The sequence below is a fragment of the Emydura macquarii genome, unplaced genomic scaffold (assembly GCF_026122565.2).
Source record: "Emydura macquarii macquarii isolate MOO-44397 ecotype Brisbane River unplaced genomic scaffold, CSIRO-AGI_Emac_v2 contig_3220, whole genome shotgun sequence".
Lineage (NCBI taxonomy): Eukaryota > Metazoa > Chordata > Testudines > Chelidae > Emydura > Emydura macquarii.
In genome coordinates this window covers 102922-116299 of record NW_027133357.1, presented here as the reverse complement: position 1 = coordinate 116299, position 13378 = coordinate 102922, and positions in this window count along the sequence as shown.

The following is a 13378-nucleotide window of genomic DNA, read 5'->3' as shown; positions in this document are numbered from 1 at the left end:
TCACTCTGGGCCCTCTTGTCTGGAGCTAGAGACACACACATGCCCCTGTTGCTCTCTCTCTTTCTACTCCCCTCCCCCTGGAACAACCAGCATTTCCTTGGCCTCAGGATGAGTTTTTAGAGGGGCTGTGTTCTCTAAACCCCAAGGGAGTTACATGCTGATCACAAAGACCTAGAATACCTGTGTGACATTACTCAGGGTACAATCTGAACTGATGAACAGCAGTGTCCCCTCAGTTCTCCAACCTTGGGGTGCCTTTTACACTGCTTCGCAGTGAGAGCAACCACTCCTAGTCTACCCAAACCCAGCCTCCAGCATGTAAATTATTCCCAGCTATACTGTATGAATGCTATGGCCAGCCACTCTTGAATTACACTGCAGCACAATACCAGCAAATTCCTAATCCCAGACTTTCTCCCAGAAATGTGCATCTTATACTGCCCAGCTCTCTCCTGGACAACACAAGCTCATAGAAAGTCTGTCATTTTATTAATAGACAATGATATGCACAAATCCTGTTATCTCAAATGGAGTTTCCCAGCCACTTCAGTCCAAGTACACTGGTTTAGATAAAACAAAAAAAACAAGTTTATTAACTACAAAACAATAGATTTTAAGTGATTACAAGTAATGAGGAATAAAAGTCAGAATTGATTACAAAGAAATAAATGATAAAATGCAAACTAATACTTTACAAGCTAAGTGAACTTAAAGCAAAAGGGTCTCTCTGGCTACATATTCTAGTAGTCTGCCTGGCCAAATCTTTCATCCAGGATCCCTCCCCAGTCCAGTGATGCTTTCTTTGTCCTTCAAGTGTTGTCGATGCCTTGAGTAGCGATGAAGAGAGAGAGAGAACTTGGGGTATCTGTTCTCCATTATACTTTTTCCTCTTCTTTGAGAATCATCTCCAGCTGGGATTCAGGAGACAAAGTCAGTAGGGACAGGAATCCTGAGCTTTTCCATTGCCAAGATGTAAATTTCTCACTCACACCCTTTTTACTGCAAAAGAATGGCCACTTAAGCAGGTGATGGTCCATTTGATTTTGTTGATACCTGGCTGAGGCATCAGTTTGCCTTTTGTCTCCAAGGAACTGGTTTGTGGCTGCTTTTCTAACCTTGGGACATGTCTCAGTAATGTCATAAAGTAGAATGTTATAACTTTACATACAATGTTGCCATATGTATTTTACCAGGACAGTAATGATTGGCAAATTATGAGTTTTCCAATGTTATTTTGTACAAGATTTATCATAATCCTATAAAAGCAGTGAACATGGAAGTACAGATTGTCACAACCTGTATGCTGCTAAAGCCCTAACCCAACGATAGCCACAGTGGGCTCTTCTTTTCAAGATTTGATTCTATTACTGTAGGCCTTGCTGGAGCCAAGGACCTATCTCATAAAAGGCAGTCCCTCCACAACATATCTTCTTTGATGATGGTCCCTAGTGTATTGCAGTCGGATACGCATGCGTCTGGAGTTGGATCATTTGAAAGTAGTGTCTGTTGGTCCATGCGGGTACCCTGACTCACCTCATGCTTTTGTCTGAGGTGATAAAGGGAAGGGTGGACCGACCGCATCTCCTGTTCCTTCTCATCGCCACATGGTCTGGATCAGAATCTTAAGTGTCCACACCTCTGACAAATAAGAATGGCCAGGCTGGATCAGACCAATGGTCCATCTAGCTCAGTATCCTGTCTTCTGACAATGACCAATGCCAGGTGCTTCAGCGGGAATGACTAGAATAGGTCATCATCAAGTAATCCATCCCATTGGCCATTCCCAGCCTCTGGCAAACAGCAATCCCTGCCCCATCCTGGCTAATAGCCATTGATGGACCTATCCTTTATGAACTCACCTATTTGTTTTTGAACCTCGTTATAATCTTGGCCTTCACATCTTCTTGCAAGGAGTTCCAGCGGTTGACTGTGCGTTGTATGATATACTTCCTTTTGTTCATTTTAAACCTGCTGCTTATTAATTTTATTTTATTTTATTAATTTTAACTAGACTCCTAGTTTTTGTGTTATGAGTAAATAACACTTCCTTATTTATTTTTCTCCACACCAGTCATGATTTTATAGACCTTTATAGACCTTTTATATCATATTCCCCCATGATAGTCTCTTTTCCAAGCTGAAAAGTACAAGTTAATAGATCCGCCGCTGAGGGTGGTCTCTGTCTAAACCACATGCTCCTCTGCACCTTTCAGCTTTCCCCCAGCCCTTAGTTGAAAAACTGCTCTAGAATCTTCTTAATTTTACATGCCAGAAATCTGATTCCATGTTGGTTTAGGTGGAGCCCATCCTTCCTGTATAAACTCCCCCTTTCCCAAAAGGTTACATGCCAGAAATCTGATTCCATTTTGGTTTAGGTGGAGCCCATCCTTCCTGTATAAACTCCCCCTTTCCCAAAAGGTTTCCCCATTCCTAATCAACCAAAACCCCTCCTCCTTACGCCATTGTTTCATCCATGTATTGAAACCCGCAGTTCTGCTTGTCTAAATGGTCCTGCCCGTGGAACTGGAATTCAGGGAATGCTACCATGGATGTCCTAGACTTCAATCTTTTACATAGCAGCCTAAATTTGGCCTCCAGGACTCTCTCCTATCCTTCCTTATGTCATTGGCACCTATATGTACCAGGACCACCGGCTCCTCCCAAGTTAGAATATCTAAAGTTGTAAATAGTTTTATAAGTTTTAAAACTTTTTAGTAGTTTTAGACTAGAGTAGAACTCGGAGGATCCCCCCACACCCACACAAACTTGTACCCTGTTTGGGTACCGGACTATGCCCAGAACTCTAGGCTTCAAACTTTGTGCCTCCTGCTCGTGATTCTTCTCAGTCAGCAATGCCTCTACTGCCTGAGTAAAGCTCACATCGTGACTCGGTGCAGTATTTGCCAATCTTTTCCCAGCCATACCCGGAAAGGTCGGGCACTTCACTTCTGTAAGTTTCTTATGAAGATGGCCATGAGGCCACAATTGGACCCAGGCCGGGGGAACACTCCCACCCCCCCTGTACATTGGCCTGAATCAGCAAGGAGTGCGCCTCCTTCTGCTAAGTCCAACTCTGGTACTGGAGAGGTTATCCCCACAGACCCCATAGAGGGGGTAAGTTAGGAAGCACCCCATAAGCATGGGACCAAGTCATCCTCAAAGTCCACCTCAAACAGATCGGACATTGCATCCTCCAGGCCCAAGAGGACTTAGTATGTACTTGTGACGGAGTCCCATAGGAATAGGCTCTGGAACCACTCGGGGCGAAGCCAGTCAGGACTCTAACGCTCGGGGTCTGCCCTCAGATCCCCTTCACACCAGTGCAGCCGCCTCCTGAATTCAGCACCCCTGCTCTGCTTGAGCTCCGCACAGTGAGTCCCCTTGGAGGGGACCCTGGGGAACTCCTATACACCCCAAAGGGGCCACGCACCCTGCCTTGCAGTCAGAAGCGATAAACAGCCAGCATGGGAGTCAAAAGGGTTTATTAGTTCTCAGGATCACAGAGTAGAAAGACTTCGTTAGCAGATTAATTGGAAGTTACAGCAGTGACTAACCAAGGAGCTCAGAGCCGGCATTCTTGGGCTCTGCTCTTGGGGACTGGTCCTTCCAGCCAGCTACCTCCCCAGATACACTTCCTTTCCCCTACCCAGTTCTTTATTTCTTTTCTGGGCAAGGTGGCCACCCCTCCTTGTTTCTACCTGCCTCGACCTGTTACAACCTGTCACAGCTGGTTGACCAAAGGCAGAGGGGTCCTGGTTATTATCTGCATACGTGTGGCTGGGGAAGGCCCATCCACCCTCTAGTGATCTCTACAATGATCACACATGCGGGTCCCATCACCGAAATACAGGAGTGACACATGGGGGAAACTGAGGCATACACACAGCACTCAGAGAAAACCCCAAGAATACCTCCACTTCATCACAGTATTAAGTCCCACAGGCACAAGAGGAAAACCACAAAGCAGGAGGAGCCATACCGCAGTACCGCCATCCCCGGTGCCTCACAAAACCCGGGACCCTCTGGGGACAAAGATCTCTGCACTGGTTCTGACTGTAGGCTTTGTTGGAGCCCTAAGCATAAGTAACAATATGAGCCAATGGCTGTGAACCAGAGTAGCTCTGGCTTTGGAAAAATAGCAGCATGCCAGGTATCAGCTAACCAAGTAAGAACATTCCTGACTGGAGAGGACAATACAAAAACACACAGATCTCTCAAGTAACTATGTAAACCCATTGCTAAGGGATGGTACAAGAACATGTCACTCTCTCATAAGATAAGGGTGGGATGACAGGATAATGGATGAGGATGTTTTGTTGTAACTAGCAGGTACAAGGATAAGGGTGGTAACTAACAACATCTGGAATGTAATATGTAACTTGTTTGTACCAATGTATAAAAGGAGAAGTCATATGGGGGGCATCTTAGGGACACGATCCTGGTGTCTGACTGAGCCTTTAATTTGTCACAGGCATTTGTGTGTTAGTGTACCTGTAACCATTGAGTCAGGGTGCTAGTACCATGCTTCAGCGACAATAACCTGGCCAAGAGATGTCACCATTGAACTGTGAGCCTGTGGTCTTTCTTTATGAGTAATATTGAGGTCTGCTGAATCAGCAAGCTGCATCCTCTGCTCGTGCAACTAACACCAGAGCTCCAAGAACAGCAGTGCTACCAGCGTTTACTAGCTCTCCACAGCACTAACACTGATGACCAGGAAAGACAGAATCCCTCTTATGCCTGGGCGATCTGGATCCATGCATACACCACAAAATATCTTTGCCTTGCTGGATCCAGAATCCTCACCTCCAGCGGGACCACCTCCCCTCTCCAGAGAACTTGTAACCCCCCTCCCCCCATGTGGACTACATTGCCTTCCTCACACATGATGTACATTTCTCCAACTTGGATGGTACCTCCCTTTCCCTCCTCAGGGGATTCAGAGTCGCTGGAGGAACCACTGCTCCGGTACCACTCCTACGCACTCCCATGAAGACCTCAGCCATGGGAACAACCACCTCTGCCCTTCCCCCCAAAGCCACTGGTACCCCATGCCATAGGGACCCACACAATTGGTCATGCTGGGAACCCAGGTGGTGGTAATCGCTGAGGAATGTTGTTTATGATACCAGTTCAACTTTTAACTGTTTGAAAGCACAAACTAACAAAATCACTACTTCCCTTTAAGATAACATAAAAGAAAATAGTATAAAAATTTAATCAACATGAATTTTAAATGCAGATCTATGCAAACACTGTGAGGGTATTAAACTTCCATGGTACTCGGTTGTGTTTGGGAGACAAAGGTGGAAGCCCGTTGAAATTATTTGGTTAGCTTTCACATTTTGCAACGTAACCAGACACAGTGTATATTGTTATATTTTTGACATTTTTTTCTACAACATTCTTACATGTAGCTGCCCCGGTGGTCACTTGACAGGCGTCGTTCCCCGGAATCCCAGAGCTGGTCTATAGCACCCTGGCCCCACTCATCCTCCCGAAGAAGATCGGTACTCTCATGGCACTGGTCTCCAGCAACACGCTCCCGTTCCCTGACACCTAGGCCCATGGTTCTCACATGCAGCCACCAGGAGGTTTCTGTGCAGCCACAAATAGCTGGAGAGGGAGTGACAAGGATCCACAAGCTGGGACTTGTTAGGAGCAGCCCCCACAGGGTGAAGAAGAACCTTCCGCTGCCGGACTGCAGTGCCAAGACAAGTGACACCCTCCCTCCCCCCCCCCCCACGTGTCTGCTTTGGGGTCCGCACCCCTCCCTGCCAGCCACTGGCTGCCCACCTGCCTCTGGGGTCTGGGCATTCCCTCTTTCTCCCCCCGGCTGCACCAGTGGCTGAGGTCCCAACTCCCACTCCCCTCCCTGTCTTCCTGATGTCCACCTCCTCCCCTCGGCTTCATCAGTGGCTGGGGTGCAGACTTCCACCTACTTCCCTCCCTGCCTTTCCAGCACCCACCTCCCTTTCCTCCCTCCCTGCCAGCAGCTTGATTGCCTCCAGGGTCCCTGCATTCACTTACTCAACCCCCTCCCTGCAACCGTGCAAGTGCCCCCCAGCAGACCCCTTCCCTAAGCTGCAGTTCTTCCCCCCCCCCCAAAGCAGCTCCCTCCCTGCCTCCTGCCAGGTGGCTCAGGGCAGTTGCTGCACATGTAGCCAGATTGGCTGCTCTGCAGGGAAGAACAAGTATCTCCCTCCAGCCATCTGGCAGGAGCTGCAGTTCTTCCTGCACCCCACTCACCTCTCTCACCTGAAAGGTAAGTGGGGCAAGTGAGGCAGCCTCCTGGCTGATCTCCTTCCCTCTGGCAGCAACAGAGAGCCTGGTGCCTGTCCTCTTGCCCTACATCTCCCCTGTTTAGGATTAGGGGGTACTTTAAAATTCTTTCTCCAGCGTGTCGAAAACCTAGCTATGCACTGCAACAATTGCTGACATGTTAAGTATTCAAGCTGCTTTGGAAATGCCATAAATCCTAATTCGCACGAATTCCCTGCCCTAGCGCAGGCAGCAGAGCTGCACTACACAGGCCTGGTTTTCTTTCCAGGCACAAAGTGAATTAATTGGATAATCACTAAGTTGATATCTCGCATCACGTTAGCTCTGTAAGCAGCAACGTCCGCGCAGTCACTGCATGGTATTTGGACAGGGTGATATTGTGCATGGCAAAAAGGTGAAATATTTCAAAGACAAATGGATATCAGAAAGTTTTTCCAGAAATCAGTGCCAGAAGATGACTGAGTGTAAAACAGATATGGCCCCAGAGAAGCCACCTGCTGCTAAGAAAAGCCGAACATGGAAGGCAGAAAAACGAACATTTCAGGACCAGTGGGAAATGCAGTTTCTTGTGTTTCTGAAGCCATCTGATTCCCTTTCCAAGCAAGTTGCAGTGTGCACTGTTTGTAAGGCAGAAATTCATCAAATTAAAATGCACGCAATGCAACGTCACCATGGCACACATGCAGGGGAAGCTGAAAAGAATGACCACAACATGTTTCAGAGGGGGCAAGCTATTAAATGATGCAAAACCCGATCTCCAAAGACAACAGTGACGGCTCAGAATATTTGTGAATAAGGCAGATCAGATGAGGGTGGCTACTTTTAAAGCTGCACTACTTTTGGGGAAAGCAAAGAAACCATTCACTGATGGAGAACTCGTGAAGACAATTGTTCTGGCCGTACAACCAGAAAATACGCTTTTCAGAGACCTACCACTGAGCAGCAACACATTACACAGGAGCACAAGGGAGCTGGCGAATTTTCTACAAAATGAAATAGCTGAAAAGTTGCAGTGAGTCCTTTCTATAGCCTATGCTTGGATGAGAGCCTTGACATCACAAAGAATCCCAAGCTAATCGTATGTGTTCGATTTTTTGACTGTGATCTTCATTATTATTTTTCTGAAGCTGTTTTATGTATGGTGAGCCTCAGTGATAGGCCAACTGGCAAACACATTTCTGAATGTGTTCAGGCGAGACTGCGGGAGTGCCACATTAGCTTTGACAAGCTGTGCAGCTTGACAGCTGAAGATGCAGCAGCTATGCAAAGTGCACGAGGAGGGGTGCTGAACTGCTTCCAAGAAAGATGCACTCAGAAACTATTTTTGTTTCACTGTTTTGCCCATCAAGAAGTACTTGCCAGCAAGGCTGCAATGAAAAGTATGAATGAGTTTGAATCCATAGTGAAAAAGGGCACCAATGCTGTCAATACCAGCAGTGTCCATAAAGGGAGATTCGCAACTCTGTGTGAAATGGGCAGCAAGAAACATAAGGTGCTGCTGAATTACAACCCGGTCTGCTGGCTTAGTTTTAATGACTGTGTACAGAGGTGTTTTGAGCTCTGGGAGGATCTTATTGAGGTTTTGAATACAATTTCACCAGAACTGTCCCAAAAATTACAAGATCCAGAAGTACATGGTTGTTTGCTCTTTTTGAAAGAGTTTTTACCAAAGCTCCAGATGACATCACCATCCCTACCAACTCCAGCTGAATCCCACACACCACCTGAAATGAAACAGAATCAGACTTTAACAGCAGCAACAGCTCCAGCTCATACCAGCTAACTTCTCTTTTTCCCAAGAGGGCCGTTATTACCAACTTTACCACCGCCTAAGAGACTGTCAGATAAAGGGTTTTTTTCTTTTCAAAACTTTCTCCAGCTAAAGGGAAAGGGTACAAAAATGTTGTTAAAATAAAAGCCTTACTTAACACTTTACATTTCAAATGCTTCAACTGTTTTCCCTTCTGTTCTGTATCTTTGATATAAGGGTAAAAGGATTTTTAATAGTGTGTTTGCCATGGTACCAAGCAAGCTGAGGTCTCTGTGTACCAAACCCCGGACCTTGTTTAATGTTAGACACTGGCTGAATTATGTTAACACCTTTAGCCCATTTATTCCTTCTAAAATAATATAACACCCCCAAGTCCTTTTCAAAGTCACTGCTTCCCAGGAGAGAGTCCCCCAGCATGTAAGTATGGCCTATGTTCTTGGGCTCAGATCCTTAAAGATACCTCGGCACCCCCTCCCTCTGTAGGTACCTAGGTCCACCATTAGACATTTTCAAAACTGCCACCCAGCTGCTGTCTAAGTTTCTGCTGGTTGGAATGCACAAAGCCACCTAAGCCCTGACACCACCCCACAGCTGACAAGCAGCTGGGAGTCCTAGGTCAAGCCAAAGCTCTGAAACAGGATTCTCAATCTAGACAGGGGAATGCCAATCTCACTTTGGAGTTGACCCTGTTTGCATGCTCCCAGCACCTCTAACACCTGGTACCTGTGAGACCCCACAGCAGGAGTTCAAGAGACAAGCCATTAACAGCATCCTCAGAATAGACAGCCAGTCATGCAGAGAGACACCGTGAGTGTCAGAGAGCAAGAGACAGACAGATTGTTTTGGCCACTAGAGCATGGGCTACCTATGTGGCTGACCTGGCTTAGGTGCCTATTTCAGGAGAGAGTTCACAGCTGAGGATATCGAACAGAGGGAGGCACCTATCTCTTAGGGCATCAGCTCTCAACCTTTCCAGACCACTGTACCCCTTTCAAGACTCTGATTTGTCTTGTGTACCCCAAGTTCACCTCACTTAAAAACTACTTGTTTACAAAATCAGACATAAAAATACAAGAACGTTACTGAAAAATTGCTCACCTTCTCATTTTTACCATACAATTATAAAATAATTTGATTGGAATATAAAGGTTGTACTTACATTTCAATGTACAGTATATAGAGCAGTATAAAAAAGTCATTGTCCGTATGAAATTTTAGCCTGTACTGACTTCGCTAGTGCTTTTTATGTAGCCTGCTGTAAAACTAGGTACATAGCTAAATGAGTTGATGTACTCACTGGAAGAGCTCTGCGTACCCCCACGGCTACATGTCCCCTTGGTTGAAAATCACTGTCTTAGGGTAACCAGACATCCCATATTAGGGGCTTTGTCTTATATATGCAAGCAAACCACCCTCCCCACCCCAAAAAAGTGTCCTAATATTTCACATTTCCCATCTGGTCACCCTGCTATCTCTAGCCTGTCAAGCAGGTGCACGAGGTCAGCTGTTTAGCTGCCTAAACCGCTCTTCTTGGCATGTCTCTCCTGGCTAGCTTAGGCAGCTCCCTGCTCAGCCTGGAGGCTTCTGAGGATCCCTTCCTGAAATGCCTCTCTCCTCTGCATTGTACGGGGAGCCTGGGTCCCCAATTGAGGGCTGAGGATTCCACTAGGTGGCAGGCCACCTAATGGTTAGGCATTGCAATGCTGAGTGGAACAATGCCTAAGTACCTTTGAGGATCTAGACCAGCGGTGGCCAAATTGTGGCTCAGGAGCCACATGTGGCTCTTTTACAGTCAAAGTGCAGCTCGTAGAGCCCTCTACACCCTCCATTCTCCACCTACCAGACTAGGAGTGGTGGGGGTAGGGGCTTCTGCTCCACAGGAGGCACCTGTCAGGGGTCAGGGCTTCTGCCCCATGGACTGTGCCTGCCAGGGCTTCGGGGTTTCTGCCCCATGGGAGGTGCCTGCTGGGGCTCAAGACTTCAGCAGATCCCCCCCTCCCCTTGGGTCAGTAGCCCCGAGCCCTGGCAGATGCCCTGCAGAGTAGAAGCCTTGAGCCCCGCTACAGGGCTGAAGCCCTAAGGCCCGGAAGTGTTCCCCAGCTCTCAAACTTCTGAAGATTCTTGTATGCAGCTCAAAGAGTCAGTAAGTTTTGCTACCCTTGATTTAGACCTTTGTTTCTAGATGTATGGCCTTTCATTTGGTTGTATTAAAAACATAGTTTGTTGTACCCAGCTTACTAAGCAGTCCAGATCACTCTGTGTCAGTGATCTGTCCTCTACATTATTACCATTCCCTCAAACTTTGTGTCATCTGCAAACTATCAGTGCTGATTTTATGTTTTCTTTCTGTCACTGAAAAAATTGTTAAAAGCATGGGGCCAAGTACATACATCCTTGCAGGCCCCCACTAGAAACACACCTGATTGAGATGATGATTCCTCATTCACAAATACATATTGAGATCTATCAGTTAGCCAGTTTTTAATGTGTGCCATGTTGATTTTGTATTGTACTGGTTTCTTACTCAAAATGTGTGGTACCAATTCAAATGCCTTACAGAAGTCTAAGTATATGACCTCAACACTATTACCTTTATCAACCAAATCATGCTCATTAAAACAAACCAAGTTTGGCAAGATCTGTTTTCCATAAATGCTTGTTGATTGGCATTATTTATAGTACCCTCATTTATTTCTTTATCAATCATGTCCCATAGCAGCCACTCCATTTTCTTGGCTGGGATCAATGTCAGGCTGATAAGCCTGCAAATACCCAGTCTGTCCAATTTAGGCCTTTTAAATACTGACACAATATTACCTTTCTTCTATTCTTCTAGAATGTTCCCAGTGTTCCAAGAGTTATTGAAAATCAACATTAATGGTTCAGAGAGCTACTTGGCCACCTCTTTTAAAACTCTTGGATGCAAGTTATCAGGACCTACTGATTTTAAAATGTCTAACTTTAGTAGCTGCTGTTTAACATTCTCTTGAGATGCTTGTGGAATTGAAAGGGTGTTATCCTATGATAATACTACACCATCTTTTTTTGCAAATACAAAACATTTTTATTGAACACTTCTGCCTTTTCTGCATTATTACTGATAATTCTACTATTGCCATCTAGAAATGGACTAATACCATTATTAAGATTATTTTTTGTTCCTAATATACTTAAACTACTTATTGCCCTTAAATTTGCTGGCCATAGATTTTTTTTCTCGTGTGTCGCTTTGTTTCCTTTATTATAGGCCATTGTCAGAAGCCAGGATACTGGGCTATCTAGACCATTGGTCTGACCCTGTACGTTCTTATATTATGTTCTTGTGACAGTCTGTATCCCTACATTCACCCTTTCTACAAGACTATGATAAATTTGCTACAAAGCATGCCTTGTGAGGTATCATTTGAAAACTCAATCTGCTGAACATTATTATCCTGTTAAAATGTGTGGCAACAATGTATGTAAAGTTATGAAATTCTACTATAGAAGACAAGTTTCAAGTCTAGGGAAACAGTTTCAGACCAGTTCCCCAGAGACAAAAGGCTAGCCAGCACTTGAGCCCAGTGTAAGCATAATCAAATGGACTATCACCTGGGTAAGTAGCCATTCTTTGGCAGGAAGAAGGGTGTGAGTGAAAATTTACATCTTGGCAAACAGACTTGCTGTCACCTTAACCCCAGCTGAAAGAAGGGAAATTCTATCAGAAGAGAGAACAGAGGACACCAATCATCTCTCTCCTCTCATCTCCATTTAGAACATCAACAACTCTTGAAAGACAAAAGAAGCATCATTGAATTAGGGGAAGAAAGAAATCCAGCCAGATTGCTGTAAGCATGTGGTGAGAGAAACCTTTTTGTGTTAAACTCACTTAGCTTGTTAACTTAGGTATTAGTTTGCATTTTACCTTTTATTTCTTTGTAACCAATTCTGTCTTTTATGCCTCATTACTTGTAATCACTTAAAATCTATCTTTTTGTAGTTAATAAACTTATTTTATTGTTTTATCTAAGCCACTGTGTTGGATTGAAGTGTTTGAGAGACTTCATTTGAAGATAGTGAAGGGTTAGGGATTTGTGCGTATCATTATCTATTAATAAAATGATGGACTTTCTGAGCTTATATTGTCCAGAAGGAAAGAGCTGAGCTGTACACAATTCACATTTCTGAGGACAAGTCTGAGACTGAGAATTTGCTGGTGTCGCTCTGTAAAACAATTCATTGGTGGCTGGCTAAAAGCACTCCTATAACTCAATAGGGAGTAATTTACATGGTAGAGGCCGTGTGTAAATAGGCCAAGAGTTGTTGCTCTCACAGTGAAGCAATGTAAAAGGCACCTGGGGTTGGAGAATTGAGGGGACACAGCTGTATAGTTCTATACTCTCAATTTCCCACTTGTTAATTTGTTTTTTATTTTAATTTTTTTTATAGTTTTTCATTTCTTCTTCAAGCCAGGTTGGCTTTTCACCAGTGTGCTCTTCTTTCATGATTGTGACTTTGGGGCAGCTAGTAAAATTATCTTAAACAATTCCCACTCATAATTCATAGGTTTAAAATTAAATTCTGTCACCAAACTGATTTGGCTCATAACAGCTTCCAGGTTTATGAAACCAACCCTTTGAAAAGCACCAGCTATATGCATTACTGGTTTGGACTTTATTCTACTTGCACATAACAATCTATTAGAATTCTTTGAAGGAGTCAACAAGCATGTGGACAATGGTGATGCAGTCAATATACACTTTCAGAAAGCCTTTGACAAGATTTCCTCACCAACGACTCTTATGCAAACTAAGTAGTCATGAGGTAAGAGGGAAGGTCCTCTCATGGAGCAATAACTGGTTAAAAGATAAGTACAAAGGGTAAGACTAAAGGTCAGTTTTCAAAATTGAAAGAGTTAAATAGTGGGGTCCCCCAAGGATCTGTACTGGGACCTGTGCTATTCAACATATTCATGAAGGATCTGAAAAAGGGGTGAATATTAAGGTGGCAAAATATGCTTGTGATACGAAATTACTCAAGACAGTTAAATCCAAAATTGACTGCAAAGTGATCTCACTAAATAGAGTGATTGGGTGACAAAATGGCAGATTAAATTTAATGTTGATAAGTGTAAAGTAATGCACATTGAAAAACATAATCCCAACTATACATACAAAGTGATGGGATCTAAATTAGCTGTTATCATGCAAGAAAGATCTTGGAGTCATTGTAGATAGTTCTCTGAAAACATCCACTGAATGTGCAGTGGCAGTGAAAAAAGCTAACAGAATGTTAGGAACCATTAGGAAAGGGATAGATAAGACAGAAAATATCATAATGCCACTA